The sequence below is a fragment of the Anser brachyrhynchus genome (assembly GCF_964034855.1).
Source record: "Anser brachyrhynchus genome assembly, chromosome: 4".
Lineage (NCBI taxonomy): Eukaryota > Metazoa > Chordata > Aves > Anseriformes > Anatidae > Anser > Anser brachyrhynchus.
Window position 1 is genome coordinate 19,109,361 of NC_137698.1, and position 21,434 is coordinate 19,130,794.

The 21,434-nt window shown below is 39.9% G+C and overlaps 1 long non-coding RNA gene across 6 annotated transcripts; it reads left to right on the forward strand.

The window, feature by feature from the left end:
- Positions 1 to 3,502: 3,502 nt before the first annotated feature.
- Positions 3,503 to 19,758, forward strand: LOC308194150. 6 transcript variants are annotated; one of them, XR_013950328.1, is made up of 5 exons: positions 4,065 to 4,411; positions 4,669 to 4,764; positions 5,943 to 6,033; positions 10,016 to 10,094; positions 13,788 to 19,758. It is a non-coding gene; the product is annotated as an uncharacterized lncRNA (long non-coding RNA). The 6 variants fall into 6 exon arrangements; XR_013950329.1 differs by having other exon boundaries at positions 4,719 to 4,764; XR_013950326.1 differs by lacking the exons at positions 4,065 to 4,411; positions 4,669 to 4,764 and adding an exon at positions 3,503 to 3,588.
- The last annotated feature ends 1,676 nt before the right edge of the window (positions 19,759 to 21,434 follow it).

Consider the following 21,434-nt stretch of genomic DNA (forward strand, 5'->3'; position numbering starts at 1 on the left):
CCTAGGGGGGCTGTGTGCGAGGGTCTGCTGTAACCTGTCTGGAGCACTAGACCTGAAATTCTCCCATGCCTGCCTTGGATGCTTATTCTTGTGCAATGTGTGTCAGTCAGATCCGGTTGCGTTGTGCTCCAGGGGAAAAATTTAGCACTGGTAGGGCCCTGTGTTGCCATTGTCTTTGCAGATGACCAAAATCTAGCTCAGGTTTCATCCCTGCCTGAGGTATCTAGAATTGCATATCTCAGAGGTATGAAATGTCTGGCTCTGCCAGAACCATGGCTGGAACTCCCAAGTGTCCAGCAGAAAGCCTGAAGCGGCCCAGTTAAAAGGGAATAATGTCCTGCCCAGGCCTCAGCGACAGGAGTGGGCAATCCACGGTCAGACATGTTGGCCATGTGCACCATAGCCATACACCTCATCGTCCCCTGGAGACAGGGCCATTGCTCTGTCCTGAGTGAGGCAAATGGAAGGCGAGTGCAGCTGGCTGAAGTTAGAGCAAAAAAAGGAAAAGAGCGGCAGTTTGTTTTTTTTCCCCTCACGAGTAGCGTGAAATCCAGAGAATAGGCTTGTGTTGTTTAAGTCGAGCAGCTTTGTTAGTCTAAAAATTATTTTGGTAGTCTCGTGGTGTGAGGCAAGAAGTGAGGCCTGCAAGCTAGGCCACCCGTCATGGCCCCTCGGTGCTCCCCTGCTGCACCGGGACGTTGAGGAGAGGAGAGAATGTTTATGTGCAGGTCAGGGCTTCTTCTTGAGGGCTGACGGAGCGTGTGAAGACAGCCCTTCCTGGTAGCAGTGTCTAGTAGTCAAGGTTCACAGCCATGTAATATTTTCAAATGTTGTTTGAAACGCTGTTCAAAGTAGTTCACAGTAGTTTATTGCAGCAGTCTGGAAAGCTTCAGTGTCAGTTCAGGCTAACCGTACTCCTGTGTCACGCCTGGGTTATGGCCTGAGGCAGATGACTCGCAGAAAGACAGCAAACATGAAGACTGAACACAGCATGACCTGGCTCCTGAAGGCAATGAGAAGCCTAAGTGCTCCGGCAATCAACGTGAGGCTAAGGCAACACAGTTATTAAGAAAGCAAGGCTTTGTGGCAATGTAAGGCCGAGATCACCTGTACTGATGTATGCAAATAGAACATCCATCCACAAATGACAGTGAAAACTCGACAAAGTAAAGCATGGAGAGATCCGTCAGGCTCCTGGACGCTGTATGGAACCTGCTTCCTTCCTTTATGTACCACTATTTCACTCCCCTGACCTGATGGCACTAGGCCTTTTCTCTCTCTGCTTCTGAAGTTGTGGGTGTTGGTAAGAGATGCAAAGACTGTTTGGAGGTGCCACCCCTTGTTTCCTCTTGTACGTATAGAGGCATATGACAGGACTCCCCAGCCTTGCTGCCAGTGGTAAGTGTTTTTGAAAGCATGCCTAAAAAGCAGTTATGGCTTCAAATGTGATGCTAGACTGAGAAGCAGTCATCCATTTGGCCAGCTCTGCTCTCTCCAGCAGATACATGCATATTAACAATGACTATCAAATTGACATTGTGTTGATCCTGGTTCTGTATCAGACTTCTAACAGGTTGAGTGCTTGGAGCATTTGACAGCTTTTGCACCTCACTCTACTCTGCCCTGCTGCTGAGCTTCAGAGTAAGTTAACTTTAAGCCTTGGTGCCAGTGACGCCCTTGCAGAAGGGCACATCAGTGTGGGAGTGTGATTCAGATGAAAGCCATCGGGAGATGACCTTTATGTTTCCTGAAGGTACCTGTGAGTCCTCTGCTAGCAGAAGGAGGAAAAGCAGCTGTGGCATCTGGCATTTCAAATGTCCTCTTTGATGCTGGTGACAGAGGGCTCAGTTTGGCCGGATGCACAATATTGCCTTATGCCTCTACAAAGCCTGTCCCTGCAGAGAGGCTAGGGAATAATTTTGGATGGGCTGGTGACATGGTTTTGGCTACTGCTGGGGTTGTGACCTGCTCTTGGCATGAGAAATGCAATGTAGCCATCCTCTCAGGTGATGGGTGAAGGGTTAGATCCTCAGGGTCTTCTGTTTCTTCCCTTTGTCCTCCTGAAGGGTAATGAGATTCCTTGTGCCCTCCACATGCTGCATGCTGTGTGGTGGCTTTATTCATCTCTGAAATGAACTCTACCCACAGCAGTTTTGCCTTTAATCTCTTCCAATGTCCCATGGAAGAGTTTTGAGACTTGTTACAGATATCTTCCCCCACTCACTTTTCTTTTTCACATTGATTTGGCATGGCTTTTAAATATTACAATCTGAGAAGTAAATCAGACAGTTTTCTCAATTGTGTGCCAGTTTTTAGAGACTATGACGTGTCCATCTGGCTCAGAGACAGATTCCTAGTGCTGGGACCATGTAGTGCCTCAGGCTGTTTTCTTATAAGTGTTAGATGGTACTATGATTTTCTTTCTGAGAGCCTGCGTACTTTGGGGGGTACCATAGGATATGATGGACAGGTTGGGATGGAGACAGTGTCAAAAGGAATCCACACCCAGCTCCATCTTGCGGGCGAGATACTGGCAGCACTTCCAGCGTACCAGTGAAAACGATGTAGATCTTGAGACAAAACATTTCAACCTAAAATAGAAACAAGGAAAAGGAGAGTATGTGACTGGGTCAGTATTGCTCATATTTATGAGTTGCCGCAAGCAGCAGAGAAGTATTCATGCAGACTCGCATCTTCCCTTACTTAAAGGGAAGCTGTAAAGACAAAAAAGTGTTTCATGAAATGTTTTTAACGTTCATGCAGAGGAACACTGGTTCACCTAGTGTTTTATAAAATATAGAACTAGTTCTATAATATTTTATGCATCAGATCATGATTTAACAGGATAATGCGATTAGACCCATTTGTCTTTTCCTTTTTTTCACTGACTGCACAGAGAGGGTATGTATTCTGCAAAGTTCAGATTGAAAACCTGCCTTGTAGCCTAGGTGGAACCCAGACCCCTACTAAGCACGCAGTACTTTGCCACAGGTAGTGTGTGCGTGGTGGCTAGTGGGCTGATCGGTTTGTAGTTCCTAGGATCTTCCCTTACCTCTGCTAAAAGACCACTAACATCACTCTCCTCCTTCTTCTTTCTTTTTTTTTTTTTTCCCCAGTGTTGTGCAAAGCAAAATAATGAATGTTGAATCAATAGAAGAATCCACAGTTTAACTGCTCTAAGGCAAAGAAAAAAAAGCAATTTAAAACTATAAATTATTTTTCTTAAAGCATTTTAGCAGCATCATCGTTCTGTGTTTTACTTGAAATATTATTTGGATCCCCTTCATGTGAAATGCTTTATTTAAAGCTTTTTCAGACTGTTAAATTAATAGATTAGTTTTAGTAGTGAACCAGTTGGAGTTAATCAATTGAGTACAACTGTACAGAGGCTCTGTAAGCTAGGCTGGATTTGAAGGGTTTAATTTTAATCATAGTCTGAGAGCTACAGCTGCTTCATGTTTGTTTAGTAATAGAGTTGATGAGCAGCTAATTTGAAAGGAAAGTGCAGACACAGGTGTGAAATTCCTCATGAGTATAAGAGAACTGGCTCTGGAGGCACCAAGTTGGTGCTGAACATATTGCACTATGGTAAGCCAATGAGTTTTTTTTTTTTTTTTTTTTTTTTTTTTTTTTTAATATTTCTAAAAGAGTACACTTGACTTAAATCCCTTGACCCAAACTTTCTGCACCTTTTTATCATACCACTAATGTGATCACTCAATATGTCAGAGACTGGGATTTGCTCCCCTGCTCTGTCTGGCGTAGGGCCTGTCCTTCTGGGGGCAGGAGGGATGTAACTTCTGAAGAAAGGCAGAACTGAAACCCCCTTCTCCGGCACTTCCTGCTTGCTGTGGTCTTTGGTGTGAAGTTGGTGAGGGCTGTGATTTGTGATCTTTTTCATGTTTGCTGTGATTGCACTACTGCTGCTCTCACAGCTGCTGTGAATCATGGCATTGCCTTTAACAGCAATCTAGATAACTTTATGTGAGCAGTCTGGCTATTAAATTGTGTGAGCTGAGGAGATAACACCTGATTTGCTCTGTTCCCTCTGCTACTAGGTTGGTAAACTGGAAAAGGTAGCTGTGGCAGCTGAAGGGGCTGCCCGTCACAGATACTGCTGACAGGGTTGGCCACTCAGCTGGGCTTTGGATGCTGTCCGTGGGCAGGGATTCCCTGAGAAGGCAGGACGTGTGAGATGCAGATGTCATGCAGTTGCTATTGCAGTGTGGACTTCTTTTGTGCAGCTAGCCTCAAAGCACCAATTTATGGCTGGCTAACACAGAAGAAAGAGCTGGAGAGTTTCAAGAAAACTTCAGAAGTTTCAAATAGCTGTAGCAGGCTTTGACTAGGGCACATATATATAAACACCAGAGCTAGCTTTCTTCTGAAGTCTACAGACAAACTCATATAGGTAAAGTGTTCTTCAAATTCACACAGAAAGCAGGAAAATATTATCTAAGGCTGAGTCATTTTAATGATCTCTGTATCTTCTTAATAAGATCACAAGCAGAAATACTGTGCGAAGAGGTGGCACCAGTGTTGAAGGTTCAAAGCAATCACCAGACTGCAGATAATAAATCAGTTACCCAGCTTCTTTGAATTAATGAAAAAATGGAGTCTTAAAACTAGTTTACTAGTAATGAAAAATGTTACTAACGTTTCTATTAGGTAATTAGATGTTACTATCCATCTTTTTACATATGGATGCAAAAATGAAGGTATTACAGCAGTGACTATTTTGAGACTATGGAAGTCAGTGACAAGGTGAGGAACTGATGCAAGCAATATTGATTTTAGCATTCTGTTGAAATAATCAGATGCACTGTATCTCCCATTGCAAACTCATGCAGATCCTTTTGGAGTTCACCAGGCATTAATATTAACTCTGTTTGAGATGAAGATGAATGAGGAGAGAGGCTTCCTTTTCCAATTTTAGGAACCTGAATTGCTGATATTTCTAATTAATTCAGTTAAAAAAAAAACCAAACCTTCCTTCTGTGATTTGATACCACATGCTTAGGTAGTTTTCCAGGTGTGATTTAACAAGGTGAATCATGGATTCCACAGGGTCTTTGTATTGTCCAACACAGACAAAAAAAGGCAAAAAGTAATCCTTTTTGTCCTGCTCTCTTGATATTTATGGTTGCTATGGTTGTTGTGCTGGCATAGAAATGATTTCATGTTAAGAATTTTCTTCATTTTACAAAGATGGAAAAACTGATTTGGCTGATGTTTTAGTTTCACAATGCCTGCCTTTTGTAGAGAAAACCACCGTGTTGTGAAAGGCATTGGATGCAGTAGTAAGAAAAACATCTTGTGCCTGGGAGGCATTGTGAGCCACCAGAATCAATCCTAGAACCTTATCAACTACAAGTAAACAATAAAATGAAACCCATTTATCTGAATGGGCACTACAAGTGTGTGATATGAGGACTGCACGCTTAACCCTGTCAAAACCAGCACAGCAGCAGGAGACTTTGTTTTTCCCTTCCATATTGTCTTTTATTTTTCTGTAGGATGCTAGGCTTGGAGGGGTGGGGGCATGTGTCCCTGTGCACGTACATCCATGTAGTTGAACTTACAAAACATCTTCTACTTCAAACAGGAAAATTATTTTTAACAGCTTTATTTTTAAAGTTTTACAGAGCTAATGCATGAACATTAAAAATCATTGTTTTCAAATGATTTCTGACTGCTAGTGTAAAACTCAAAAGCAGTCATTGATGTTGTTGTAAACTTGTCAGTCTGACTTGCTTTACAGTGAGAAGGAAAGAGTAGATGGAGCCTGTGTATTTTTGAAAGAACATCTGAAAACCAGTTATGGTTTCAAATGTGATGCTAAACTGAGAAGCAGTCATCCGTTTGATCAATTCTGCTCACTCTAGCAGATACATACATATTAAAATAAGATATCAAATCTACCTTGTCTGTGTTCATCCCAGGTTTGTCTGTATCAGACTTTCTGCCTTGACTACAGCTTCCAACAGGCTGACCAGCTGAGGATTTAACTGCTTTGGCACCTTACTCTGCTCAGTAAGTTTCAAGTCAATTTTAAACTATCTGTAATTAGTTTCAAGTTAGTTTGGGTGTGACTTACAGTGATTGTGCTTTTACAAAGCCTCAGACACAGACTTAGCAGCACAGGTGCTTTGCACTATGCTGTTGGTGCAGTAGTTGCTTGGCTAGAGATTCTGTAGGGTCTTGGAATTTTTGTTAGCTATGACTGCTCCTACAGCTGGAATTCCTGGAGAGCTCGGGAGCTTGAATATGGAGAACACTTGTAAATTGCTAAATGTATTGGGAAAACTTAACCCAACTAAGGGGAAATACTTAGATGTTAAGCTGGATAGATAAGTATCTGGGAGATGGTTTAGAAATTATGGAAGAATATAGACTTGTGCATGTAAAGATAAGGAATACTCATTGGTTTGGCACCCCAGAACCAACTGCATATTTTCTAGATAAAAATAGTGATATTGAGGTGAGAGGGATAATGGAAAGCGAGCATGTAGATTGAAATGACTTTAAACAGATTAGAAATTCAAGTTATTAGTACACTCAAGTGTATTAATTCAAATTATTAGTACACTTGAGAAGGATTTCTGAGATAATCTCCATCTCAGAATTCTCAGAACTGTTGTGGTTCCACTTGGAAATATTTAAAACAAAGCAAAAGGGTCTTCCAGAGACCAGCAGAGTTACAAATAAAGAAGTATTTGAGAAGCAGGCAAAAGTCCTCATGAAAACTGCAGGTCAGTAAAAGTGACCACAATTGCCTTCAAGCCTATAGACAGAAATGCAGCTTGAAGACATGGAGTAAAATGGAATTAAAATGCTACAGTGGTTTTTGAAAGATAAATTACATAAAATTAACATTACTGCTTTCTTTGATCTGGTGCCAGTTTTGCTAAACAAAGATGATCTATCAGATCTTATCTATTGGAATTTCATTATAGCATTTGACGTAGTATCACCTAATAAATAATGGCTTAAGTTGGAGGAAAAAGGGGGTGGAAATCGTGAATTTGAAAAGAGTTGCTAATGTTTAAAATATAAAATGCCCAGTCTACCTGTCAAGATAAATCCAGTAAAGAGAGAGAAGGATGAATATTACTGTGTGGTCCCTGAAGAGGCCTTACCTGAAGTACTGCGTGGTCACCCATATTAAAGAGAAAATGAAAACTGAACAAGTACAAAGAATTGATTGCTATTAGAATAATGAAAAAGATGGAAGATGTCACGTCTCTTCATTTTTTTTTTCTTATACTTGTTTAGCTTAGCAAGGTGAAGGCTGAAAGGGAATATTAGTTTTTCTATGAATATTTTAGGAGGTAAGCAGAAGAGAAGAATTCTGTAAGGTAAGGTTATTTTTAGGATAGCTTGTGGTAATAAGTAGTGGGCAGAAATAAATGCAAGTGGAAATTAGAACAGTTAGCTGCTTTTAGGATGGAGCTTGACAAGTTCCTAGAACGCATTGCTGCGTTGGTCACCCAAGTGTGGTGGTTTTGCCCTGCTAGGCAGCCAAACTGCCACAACCGTGCTCTCACTCCCCCTCCTCCTCAGAAGAGGGGGAGAAGACAGTATGCTGGAACGAAAAAAGGCTCACGGGTTGAGGTAAGGATGATTTCATTAAAGGGAAAAGAAAGAGGGGGAAATAAAAATGAGCAAAGTCCGTGTGGAAGCAAAAAGGGAAGAAAAACAATTATTCTCTACTTCCCATCAATGAGCCATGTTCAGCCACATCCCAAGAAGCAGGGCCTCAATACACACAGTGGTTGTTTGGGAGGACAGACGTTTTCATAACGAGAGCCCCCTTCTCCTTCCCTTTCCCCACCTTTTATTGCTGAGTGTGACACCACATGGTATGGAATATCCCTTTTGTTGGTTAGGGTCAGCTGCCCTGGTGATGTCCCCTCCCCACATGTTGCCCACCCCAACCTGCTGGCTCTAGGGGGCTTTGGGGAGTCCTGATGCTGTGCCAGCACTGCTCAGCAATAGCCAAAACACTGGTGTGACACCAGTGCTGTTCTAGCCTGATTTGCAGAGCATAGCACAGTATGGGCTGCTGTGGGGAAAGTTAACTCCAGCTCAGGCAGACCTGGTACACCATAACAGTAAGGAAATGGATTTAATGACTCAGAGTAAAGCCCTGTCCCATTTGTGTTCACATATGATTCTGATGGAAATTTTGACACAGAAATACCTCACTTTGTTCTCTAAAACATTTCAAGCAGACAGGTAGGCTTTGGGGCACTACTTGCCTTTTTTATTCTTTTCAGAATTTAATCAACTCTATCATTTTGATTTTGGCTATATGGTATAACATTTGACTTATTTAAAAGGTGGAAAACAGGTATGGCAAAAACTTTCATTGTCTCAGCTGTAGTAGCTGTTATTTAAAAAGGCATATCTTACTGCGTAATGCATTTTGGATAGACAATGAGAAGATTTTCTGGTTTTGCTTCTTGGTTATAACCAAGTCATAAACACTTGGGATGAAGATTTGGTACAAATAAAACACACTCTAAATTTTTTGATGCAAACGAAAAAAAGTAGTATAAATCCATAGATCATCTGTATTCGATTACTAAAAGTTTTGGATGAAATTTCAGATGCTCACTGAATATTTTGTCCCCTGAAAGTAAGTAGTAAATGTTACAAAGATGGTTGATGATGCAATTGCATGTAACGTGTAATCGTAGGCAAAACTGCATGGGAAAAAATATTTGTCAAATGATGTAATCCGAAGTAAATGATGAGTATGTTTCAATTAGAAGCATCTAATAAATGGAAGAATGTGGTGTGGCCAAGGAGTGTACAGGACTTGCCATTTTGAGGTGTTGATCTCTACTGCTCAATAGGAAAACAAAGATCTGCAATGGTGAAGTATCCCAAAACAGCCAGTCTGTAAAAGTACTTAAGGACCTGTGGTGGGGTGGCCTGGGCGAGCTGCCAGACCGCCCCCCAGCCGTACTTTCACTCCCCCTTCTCTATAGTTTCATTGATGGGTTCAGCTTTGGTTAGGAGCAGGGCTGTTTGGGAGCTGGCTGGAAGTGTCTCTGTCCAGTTCCAGGAATAATAAATAGCCTGAAAACAAAATAAAGACAACTGAAGTATATAAGCATCCTTTCAACAGTTCTGAGTTTTGTTGGTGCTACCAATGTGAAAACGAAGAATTAAAATAATTAAGCTGTTAATATGGTCTGCTGTCTTACACGTTGCCATCCATTCCTAATTTGTTTTGTTTGCTTGCTTGTACATAAGGAGGTGATGAGCTATTTTATGTGAAGCTGGCAGAAACTGGTTCACAATTTGTAGTCTCTTCAGGTCTGAGATCATCTCTCTATGTGGTGCTGTAAGACTGTGTGGCACTTAAATGTGTACCAATAATATTAAAATGAAGGACTTGAATCCTCTTCATTGCAATGCTGTTAGTTTGCAAATGAATTTCCATACCCCTTCTGGTAAATTGCCTTTGAGATGGGGGGAAAAGCTGAGATGACTCCAGGCATTCACACAAGCACAGTATGGAACACATATTTTCCCAAGCATATTGTAGATTGAAAGAAGTTCTATTTTCCTCCTCAAAATTCGTAGTTTGAAGAGAGTTGGTATTAGAAGTCATCTAAAACTAATAAGGCAAACAGTGAGGATTTCACACCTTCATTTGGATAAACACTTTTTAGTAAGTCAGTTATCATGCTTATGAATCCGAACAGTTTGAAACACATGGCTTTGGTCTCTTATCTATTTTAAGCAAGCTCTTGTTTAAAAATTGCTCTGCATGCAGCAGCATAAAGTACACAAATTCTGAGTTAAAGGGAATAGCTAGTATTCTCAGGAGGATTACCCCCAAAAGCTCTAAGCTTTCGGCTATCTTATGGCACATCTGTTTTTTCAGTCACACGAATAAACTGAAATGTTTGGGTAACAGTTTATTTTTCAGAATGATTTGTGAACCTGAACTACAGAGTTCAAGTATCATTTTTATCTTTCACATTTTTCCTGTGCTTAGGTACCAAGCGAACAAAAATCACTGGTTACTTCCGTCTTTGACCTTCAGGTGAAAGAACTGAAGACGTACATAGACATGTGTAAGGCTTTTAACAGATGTTTTAAAGCATTATTTTGGAGGTTTTTTTTTTTTTTTTAAATGTAGCAAATCTGTTTTCTCCAAGCTGAATAGTTAAGACAGAGGCATTTCCTTTGCTCTTTTATCAAGGTAGGTGGAAGTGATTAGAGCAAATTCTGTCATCAGTACCTAGTATTATACTTTTATCTTCAGCCCCTAATAGGATGATTGTGTCAGCGCACACTCTAGGTCAGCCCTTGATCTCTTCAGGCAGCCCTAGGCCACCCATGTGCTCAGGGAGATGAGGTGAGGCAGAAAGGTTTTGTCAGGCTGAGGCAGCATTTCTAATTCTGACATGTTTGGTATTTTTCCGAAATTTCCAGCCTTAGGAGTCATTACAATCTGAGCTTTAATTTCGAGTGAAACTTCTAGTCCAGGAAGGAAAATTAATATTAGCTTTTTTTTCCCTACTTTTCTGGGAACTGATCCCAATTTAATTCTATATTTTGAAACTACTGCAGACCATATCAGAGGACCACAGTCCTCCCTGATAGATGGGACACAGCTTTTCAGAGGTGAGGAATTTGCCATGTCTTCTGACTAAAAACGTAGATCGCTAGAGACGAAAGGACTTCTGTAGAAGTAAAGGGTGCTGAAGGAGAATATTTTGATAGTGGTACATTTTTTTTGTTTGTTTGTTTGTTTTTTGATGGATTCAGTGCATCTGGGAACAGATGATGCATTATATTAACGATGATAGATCACAATTGGAGTGAAAATGCCCAAAAAGTGGACTTCAGATATCACTGGCCAGCAGAGATGTCTCATAACTACTCAAAAATATACTAATCAGTTTTGCCACTCCTAGGAAAGTGATTGGCACTGTACTGCCCCTTTTGTAGTATCAGAAGAAAAGGAGCTTGTGTGGAAGCTGGGGTCTTTAAAATTAGAAAATTTTCTACCTTTGTTTAAAAAAAAAAAAATCAAAGCGCTTTTGATCAAAGCGGTGTATTTAATTTAGCCTGAAACAATTCTTTCAGATTTTCATGTGATTAAGTTTTTGCAATTTTAAAAATTCCATTCTAATTCAGGAACGGTGATAACTCTGACATCCTCAGGCTTGAGAGGATGGGAAAGCCATTTCATACGATATCTCTAGTAACTGAATAGTTCTTTCACATTTAAGAAGTGAGCTTACAGTGTCGTAGGCAAAAACTTGAAGCTCTTGGGAAAGCAGAATGGCTCCTCTTGCGTTAAGAGGTATCTTGTGGAACTTACCAGGAAAAAAGTGGTGGGATTTGTGCTCCTGATTTCAGTAGGAGGACAGAAGGCTGAAACAGAGCCTATAATGTCAAAACAGAAGTTCCCTCAGTTTTGGAGTTAAGGAGATAAATTAATGCAAGTTTGGATGTAATAGCTGAGAGTAGTTCATGATAAATAGAATGCTAGGCATCCTATAGGGAAACACGTAGGGACAAGAGCAATTAAAGACAGGGATAACTGTTATGAATAGATTGACAAAGAGATCAATCAAGAGTTGTGAAGAAATGTAGCGAGAAATGAGGAGACTGGAAAATGAAGCTATGGTAGCTGAGAAATATAAAAATGGGGTATGACTTGTGAGGATTTGGTGCTTTGGTCCCATGCAAGATGAGCTAGAAATACACCTTCCTTACAGTTTTACATACAGTCACATAACGTTTCATGAGCAGGAGTCCTGGACTAGACAAGGAGCATAGTTTGCATTTTTTTCCCTCAGTGGGTGCTTAAATCTTAAAAATAAATCGAGGAAAAATTAATTATTTTGGAATGTTGCTGAAAGCAATCAAAGAAAGGAAAAGAAAGCCTTAGAAAAAATGGAAAAGGAGCTTGTGCAAAAGGTTGTCTTTGGAATTGCATTTACAGTACAAATTCAGCAGCTGACTACTGCTACTTTGCTTTTCTGTTAACCTATGTGTAATTTCTGTCAGAAAATTAAATGGGGGAGAATGGGTGTTTCGAAATAAATCATTTTCAAAGATTGAATGTTTGTACTCATCAGAAGTTAAGCAAATAGAGCATACATTTCCAAGTCAATTTTGGGGACTTGCATTCAGGTAGACATTAGTTACAGGTTGTTGTTATTAATAGTCAAAAGCCAACACTGTAGAAAATGCTTTAGCAAAAAGGACAAAAAAGTTTTCTGAGGTACTTACTATGTACTTAGACAATATAGAGTGAAAGGATGCATTGCTCTGAGTAGCATTGTAAATGAAGCTGTGGGTATTGCTTTAGAATTTGAAGATTTACTTCAGATTTTTTCATCTTTTTTAATGTTGGTTCCTTTCATTTGTCTGCTAGTTCAGTCTTAGCTTCCTTGTATTCTAGAGTGTCATAAGGTGCAGAAAAGAGGGTAGATGTTTATGTGAGTATGTGAAAGATGAATACAAAGGAAGAGGTTTTATTTATTTTTTGTTGTTGTTGTTCATAACTTTCATCTAGTTGCAGCCAACTTTGTCAAATACACATAAATTTGCTACACTTCAGTATTCCTGGACCAATTTCAGCAAATCTGTTACAGGAGGTGATTTAAACAAATGGAGACGAGCAAGACACAGTAAACATGATAAAGATTCAGCTCTTCTTCTGAGTTCCTGATTTACAACCAGTGCCAGCAGATACTTGTGTGATACAGTGAGGAAGGTTCAGTCTTTAATAAAAGTGATCCAGGCCTCTGGAAGGAATGAGATTTCGTTTAAAGACTAAATATTTCAGTTCAGAGCTAATTCTTGCAATGAATCTGAGAAATTGTCTCTTGTTGATTTTCTGTTTGATAAGGGTTTCTCTTTTGGCAATGAATTATCCTCAGAACAACCTTCGTTTAGTGCTGTGGCTATGCTTGGGAGTACAGTTAGAGCTTCTAAAATAAACAAATGTGGAATTTCTAAATCTTTGGTTACTTAAACACTGGCACTTTATTTTCTGCCAGGGATTTGGACAGTCCCATAGCATATGTAGCAGAGCAGCCTTGTCAGAGTTAAACATTGCCAACGCTTGCTTATGCTGGCGATTCCAGCTGTGTGCTTCCAAATGGAGCATGCTGTGGGCCAAATACTGCTCGCTATGCTTGATAATCAGCTCTGGGCCAACAGACAGGAATCGATAAAAAGGCTTTTCAGAGCTAAACGCATGAATTGCTGCATCTTGATCACCAAGCTACAGTTCTGCGACCGAGGCCTGTATCGACTCGTCTTTGAATGTGGCTGATGTGAATCAGGCACAGAAGGGCCTGCAAAATACACTCTCACCGCTCGTTCAGTAACAAGTATTCTAAACTGTTTGAATAATACAAACAGGATTTTGTCCATTGTTTACTTTTGTAGAACAATTTCAGTTAATTGATGTGAAAATCTCCCAGGGGCCCATAATTAAGCCATTTGAGGAAGCTGCACAGGCGATGAAATAGGCCACAGGAGGGCTGTGGACTCTGTACTTGTACAGCTGAGTGTCTCTGAAAACAAAGAGGGCACACAGATGAGCTGTTAGGATTGTACCTTGTAGTTTGTGTAAGGCAACCTCATTTTTTCACTAAGGCATCATCCGTATAGCCTGGACCTTGGGATATGACCGTGGTAATAATGGAGTGTTACTGTAGAGCTTTTTCATCCACTTTGTTTGCACACCAGTTTGCCTAGTGGTAATTTGATCATTTGCTCACAATCTGTTTCTCTTTCAGAGAAGGAACAGTACCTGTGTAAAGGGCAGTGTTGTGGTTAAAGGCCAGCTCACAGCTAGCTGTCTGTGCCTGTGAAGGCCTTCTCCCCTTTATCCCAACTGCTCCACATCTCCTTTTAGTATCTGGAAGAAATTCTGATGCTCGAGGGTTTTGCAAAGGAGACTGAACTTCATCCCCTGCGATCAGAGAAAGGCTATTCAGCCTATCCAAGTCTTTCAAAAGATCTCTTAAAAGCAGCACTTGAGAAACCGAGCTAAAGTAGCAATTGCTGCCGAATCATTTTCACAGCTGCCTACTGCTACACCCTGCTATTTTTTTCTTAGGCGTAATTTGCTGCTTGACTCAGGAAGAAAACAAAAGGCAAGTTGTGATGTTCAGCTTGAGACTCTGCTTTTAGATGTGCAGCGCAGCAGTATGTGCCTGTCAGTCCATGCATACATCCACATCCAGGAAATGTATGCGGGGGATGGTTTGATACAAACTCTTTACCAGTTGAAGATTGCACATGAGAAGCACCAAGGGGGAAACAGTTTTACTTACTGTATCCAGAGCAAAAGGGTCCCTTTCTGTGACTAACTCCTTTCCAACCTGTGCTTGACTTGGAGAAGAAAAAATCTCTGCTAAAGATATAGCTAAATGGAAAAGGGCAAAGAGCAGGATGAGATCTACTGCTTGAAGTATACCGGGAGATAATGGAGAGAGGAGATGAAGCCATCTGTAGCATTTATTGCACTCAGAACATGTCCAAGTACTTCTGCTGGAAATTAGAAATATTAAGAATACTACAGCACCAAAATCCTGACTGTCTTCACCTAAACAACTTCTTTTTTGTGTGTGAAAAATTGTTTCAAACAAATTCTCAGTTTAAAAAAAAAAAAAGATTGGAACGGAGGTCTATCCTTATAATTCCCAAACAACTTGGAATTGTTTTCTGGGAGGCTGTTGTTGAAAGAGGACTGAAGATGTCTAGGGCACACATTGTAAAAAGGAAGATGGAAGAAGGTCTGCCTAATAGGAAAGGAGGGAATACCATGTGTATCATGTGTGCATACAGTTACACTTGATTGAAAAATATTTCTGTAATTATTTAAACACTTATTCCTATAGCAGTGTAACTTTTAATATTTGTACTTATAGCATAGTGTGTATCAACATTCAGATGTGTAGAAACTAGAGAGGTGGCTTATGTTTTATGTACTCCTGAGGCACTGTTGCATTCCTGAGTGCCCTCTTACAGGGATAAAGGAGGATTCTTAGCCAAACATGTTCTGTTTTAGCAGAAGGATGTGTCTGAAATAGGACATGCTATGGCAGTGAAGGTGTTTTCCATAATTTGTACAGGTCCTTAAAAATTCAGCCCTGCTAGTGCTGGTTAAAGCAACCTTACTTTTTTTTTTTCTTTCATTTGGGTTAGGAATGTTTTTAAATTTTTTTTAAATTCTTACAAATTTTAGGAATGCCATATACAAAATGGACAAAACACTCTGTTCTTGATGCATCCTTTTATGACCTGTATGCATACTTATACTATTTTTTTGTCCAGTTCCACTTCACCATTGAAATTTGATTTTCTGAGTCTACATCAATACGTGAGACTTGAAAACTGAAATCACTGGGAGAGAAGGTCACCTGTTTATTTACGGGTCCAGTGTGAGGTAGAGCTTCTTAAATGTCACAGTGACCTTGTAACTTTGACCATAATGTAAAGCTTCATCTTTCTTAATACTGAAAAGCTGTTCAGTTTTAAAGAGGCCATCTGCTTAGTTGTGCAGTAGAGAAACTGACTTCCATAATCGTTTTGGAGATGCTTCTTTTTCCGTAAAGTGAAGATAAACACCGGAATCCATTTTAGTTTGCTCTGTATGGGGCCCATGTCTGAATAATGGTAATCTACTCTGTGAGCAATATATGTTGTAAATAGAGAAATTTTCTGGTAAAACTGCAGTGATATAATAGATAAAAATGTTACATAGGATCCATTTTCAATGGAGAGGGTAATAGGATATTGCAGAAGGGGAAAAAAAATCCATGAACTACTTCCATTTCCCTGTAGTATTTGTAGTTTTCAAAGCAATTTTCACCCTTGGCTTCTTCTTGACTGATTTGTGCTGTGTCCTGTATTTTGTTATTCTTCTCACTTGTTTATTCCCACTACTTTATGGGTGTGTAAGGATTGACAATACATGAGAGGGTGACAGAGGAGCAATGCAGCAGTGTGTCGGGAAAAAAAATCAGATAAGAATTATGAGAGAGCTCAGCTTTTTATTGATATTTTCCTGTTCTGAGGCTTTAGTCCATCTGAAAAGGGACAGAGGCAGTATGCCTGTTAGAGTCAGAAATTCAATGTTCATATTTATTTTTGTTTTATAGTCAGTTTTCATGTGTAGTGAATATGCCAGCAATCGCACAGCTTCACAAGCCCCTCTGATCTTTGGAAGTGGCAGGGTAATGCCACTAGGAATCAAAGCAATCTGTCTTTAAACTGCAGAGTTTAGTTTTATATGTCAGGGACATTTAAACACTTCTCTGTACTGTTTTTTTCTCTCCCAAAACAATGCAAACATCTAGATTTCTCATCTCTGACACTTTAAACAAGTCCAAAGCTGTTATCTGTCAACTGTTGTTAACAAGACCAATTGTTCCCATAGTTATAATCTCTCCTTGTTTTCATTTTTTTCCTTCTGTGCTGCCTCCTTCCCTTTTACTGTACTTTTCCCTATCCCCTGCTTTTCTCTTCTGTTTGTCTCCAACCACAGATAGGTCTGGGAGTATACATAGAATGGAGTATTTTTCCTTTCTGTGGAAAAAATTCTGCTGAAGATTAAGGTTTGCATTTGGATGGGAGCTAATAGAAATGGGCTCAGTGTTATTTTTGCTAACAAGTTCAGCAGCAGAGCTGCAGAGATTATCCTCCACCCTGTGCCTGGCCAGATGGGCTGTAGCTTTCTCTAGAGCAAGGCTATTTTGTTGGGCATTGGGGGCAGATTTATTTTTGGAATCATCCTCGTGGAAAAAAAATTGCAAAAGCTAAAGTGGATTCTAAGACTGAAGAGAAAGTGAAGAAAGTTTCAGATTTAGGTTAAACTTCCATTCTGTGTATTGATGTGCATGCGTATAGATATGGGGTTCTTGTCTATGTACTTTTGATAACTGTGGTTAATCTTTTTTTCCACAGCAGGTTTTTTAATGTAGTTACCAGCAGCTATGACTGCCTGCTTGCTCTCTTCCCTGACAAGTATTAGAGCAACATAAAACAGAAAGCAGTAGCTGCTTTTGCCATTAGATCTGTATTGTAGGCAGCTCATCCAGTAATGCTAGGAAATGATTTAAGAAGGATGTTCAGGAGCTGAGTATCTAATTTCACTCTGAGTGCTCCCATATCATCACTATACCAGTGCGAATCCATAAGCAGAGGCAGAGATGACAAACAGATGTTTGGTGAGGAAAATAACAGCTCAACCAGATGAAATAAAACCACAGGAGCGTAAGTAGCACAGTGGCACTGTGAAGATGCTGCACCATCTTTTCACCTTTGCACTGGATCTGTCTGATTTTGGTTCCAGCATGTTTTCCTCAGCATGGTTGGACATTTGGCTCAGTACTAGGTGGCAAGGGTATCAAAGGCCCTGGCTGGCTGCTCCTGCTGCATCATAGCGATCTTTTGTAGCTTGCAAGCATCTGTTGTCTGCGCTACACCTGATGGCAGGTGCTCCTGCTTCTGCCTCCTCCTTCTCCCAGGAATAAATATTGCTCCTGGTGGTATAATGTGCATGGAGAGACAGAAGAGCTATTCTCACACAGGGATAAGTTGGCTCCTTCACCATTTCTTCACTGTCTTGCAGTCTCATTGCTGTTCCTGTAAGTTATATCTCCTGGAGCTCAAAATCTCTAACCCCCTTGCCATCGATATGTTCTGTAAGAGACAGCAATTGAGATGGAGAATAGGTGCCTGCCTTCTCAGTTATGAAGAAAACAACTTTACAGTATGAATTGAACTGGCAAGTATTTACATACAGGATGCAGAAAACAAGACATCTTCATAAAGTTGCAGGAGCGACATTAGTTTTTCTGGGTTAGGTGCCATGATGTCTGCAGTCTAATCTGATCTCCGAGATGAGCACCGGTTGTTGTTGTTTTTACCAAATTACAATGGTCTTTTCCATAGGAAATACACAATAATACACGATGGTTTTTGCTGTTGTTCTGAGGTGATGGGTGCACACAAATCTGTACTTCTGGCCTCTTGGTCTCTACCCGATGAAAGAGAGATTCTATATAGAATATAGTATAACTAATGATAGATTTATTATGTAGCTTTCTACAGCAATATTTTTTTACATGCCCAAACAAAAGAAATGGCAGAATGATGTAGAAACACTCAGTTCCCTTCACCTACAAGCTTTGTCCTCCATAGGATGCTGGGAGGAGCTTTGATGTCCTGGGAAAGATTATCATGCCAACAGCAGAACGAGAATGGTATTAACCTCCTGTGGAGATGTCATTCTGTAGGTACTAATGAACTGCTTTCATATTATAATGCAAGTAACATACAGAAGTTTTCTGCTTTTGTAATAGCTATTTTAAGGTTTTCAACCTTTTTCATCATATAAGACCTAATACAAACAATCTCATGTGTGTGTTATAAAATAAGCCTCTCTCTACAGAAGCTACTTCTTACTACATGCACAATATGTAATCTGCTTTCTGTATTTTGTGAAATTTTGAAACACTAGAGGCAGGAGCAGAGCAGAGGATCTAGTGCCCATAGTGGAAACAACAGATGAAAGCACTTGCTTTTTGAGCAAGAGGCAATTGGAGATTCCGTGTACGTTCATTTTGGATTTGGCCTGACAAGCCATGCCGTAGCTGTGGATTGATGTCTTAGTGAAAGACTGCTTGCTAATTCACTGACCCATGTCCCGTTCATCAGGCATGATGCTTAAATGATTGTCTAGATGAGGATTGTTAATGAGCCCCTGGGAGCTTGGCATTATTAACAAAAGAAGAGTAAGGACTGCTGATTGTCGACACAGTTTTAGTTGTAACATCTAATTAATATTTAAAAAATGCTATGGTCTTGGATTTGCCTCATGCCAAAAAATGATTAGCCTGGGAAAGTACAGCTTGTCTGGTATCAAACACAGAAAAGGAGGAAGACCGGACTGATGCTGTCTGAATCTTCTGATAGTTTACATACAATTTGATTGTTACAAGGTTTCTCTTGTGAACAAAAATGCTATGCTAAAATACAATTAAATGTAAGTGCAATAAAAACTAAAGATGTTTGGGAAAAGCATGCCAAATGGCTGTTGATATACATAATGCTCCCTGACAAAATGAGCATGGGGAGTTACTGATACAAGACCAGAGACATGGTTCAAGGGTCAGAGTACCAGCTTAGGACACAGGGTATCCCCCATACCTAATTTCTTCATTTCTTCTTTTAAATTCTACCATCTTTCATCTTGGTTGTCATTTTCTCTAGGAGGATCTGCTTCTTTCCATTCCTGTCTTGTGCTATTCCTACTAATCATACAGGGAGTTTTGACAGAAATGTTGGAACCACCTTATGTAGGTTTTGCTGTATGTGCAGTGATTCTGTGGCACGTGCAGAGTGAGAACAATGGCAGATAATTGTGACGGATTCTTAGCTCTTTACTCAGTCTTCTACTATGTGTGTGTTATACAAACATTGGTAAGGAGAAATTGTGAGAGAAACTTTGTCTTCCCTCAACACTGCAAGACAACGAGTAGCAGAGAATTAATGAAACCTGGCTAAGGCTGCATTAGTTACCACTGACTCATCTGGAAAGAATAGCCTCGTGCTCACAAGGCTAGGAATTTGGCTTTGTTTGGTTCATTCTTACCAGTACTACTACTGTTATGATCTGTTGTGTTTTGGGGAGTGTTATCTCAAACTACACGAGTGATACACTAAGTAAAGCAATAAACCCTGTAAATTCCTTTTTCCTAAATTAGTTTACGAGAGTTGCTATAATGCTCTGTGAAGCTTGTAGTAATGCAGTATACTTGTAGACAATTTTGGGGTGCATAAGCTTTGGTGGATCTTTTGTTGCTTTTATGAGGAACATGTTCAAATGGTACATTAGTACATAATCTAGAGAAAAAAATCTTAAAAGATTTTGTACTTGGCAAAAGATGTTTATCATCTTGAACTCAGTCATTAGAAGTGATCATTGCCACTGCTGGTGAAGGAATAAAGCGTTGGTGTTTGTGATCATTGCTTTTCTTTATCCTCTGGTGGCTTGCAGTGTGTCTGTAGAAGTGCTTCTTTCTCCAAAATGAGAGATTAAGGTTTTAAACTAACCTGTGAGAGAAGCTGAAAAACATACTTTTTCCATGATTTTAATGTTGTGAATGCTTCTAACCGCAACTTTTGTGGACACTTCTCAGTTTACATCTGGACCTGCACAGCTGTATAAATGAGTCTAACTTGATTTAATTGAGGTATGTAGGCTAACGGGGCTTTCCACCAGCACTGTATGTAAGTCTGTACAGTATGTCATTGTCACAGGTGTGCTGAAATGACAAGAACCTGATGGAGTCATATCAATCAAATCTGACATTAATATTTTCTATTTTTAGAAGTACATAAGCACATGATTTTGGAAACCAGCACATTCATTCCTGTGTGAACCTAACCAGTACAGCCTTAGGAATACTGTTGTGATTTAATGCCAGTATATGTGACCCCGTGCTAAGCCAGAGGGACATGCTTACACCCAACGCCCACTGGTAGTTGCTGTGCTCTGTAATTCAACTCTGTAATTCAGTAACTTTTAAAAACCAGCTAAATAGTTACCACATGGTGGAAAATTAGCAATAGGGGACTCAAATTTTTGTGTGGTATTAAATCTGCACATGGAAAAAGTTAAATATCATCCTCAATGCTATCCATGTGTTTAGTCACATTGAATGAAATGCTTATAAAGCATGACATTATTTAATTTTTATAAGGTTTGCCACATCCAGTAAAATTTATTGCAGTTGCTTTGAAAAGCTTTGTGCAGGTGCCTTTTGAGCTGAGCTCACTCAAGTCAGGACATCACACACACTATGTGCAGTCAGTCACTGGATACATAGTATGGTGTATAAGTAATCCCATAGTAAATTGATTTTTAGTAATCCAATAGTTTGGGATTGCATATATATATATATATATAATTCAAATGCAGAAATACTGAAATATCTTCAAAAAAAAAAAAAGCGTGACATGAGAATTTGCTGTGATGAAGAGTCTTTTGGCATTGTGCGGCGGGGGGGGAGCTGTGGTTCTCTGTAAGAGTGGTCACATTTCCTTATTTATTTTTTCATCCCATAGTCCAGGGAAATAACTTCTGGAGTAGCAGCATCTGCACAGGAAGGGTACTAGACTTTTGCTGATCTGAGTTTGCTATTTTATTGGTAAGTGCTAGTGCTGATACCTCAGATGTTCATATCGGGGGTCAAGAGAGAATTACTTCTTCTCTATCAGTTTTGAGAATTTAATTTGAACTTTCCTTTTTCTCTTGGTTAAAACTATCTGGTGAATTGGAGTAATCTGCTGAGTGTCCAGGACTAGCATGGCATATTGATCCGAACCTTAAAATCTGTTTATTATTCCCTGTATGTGACTTACATCATTTT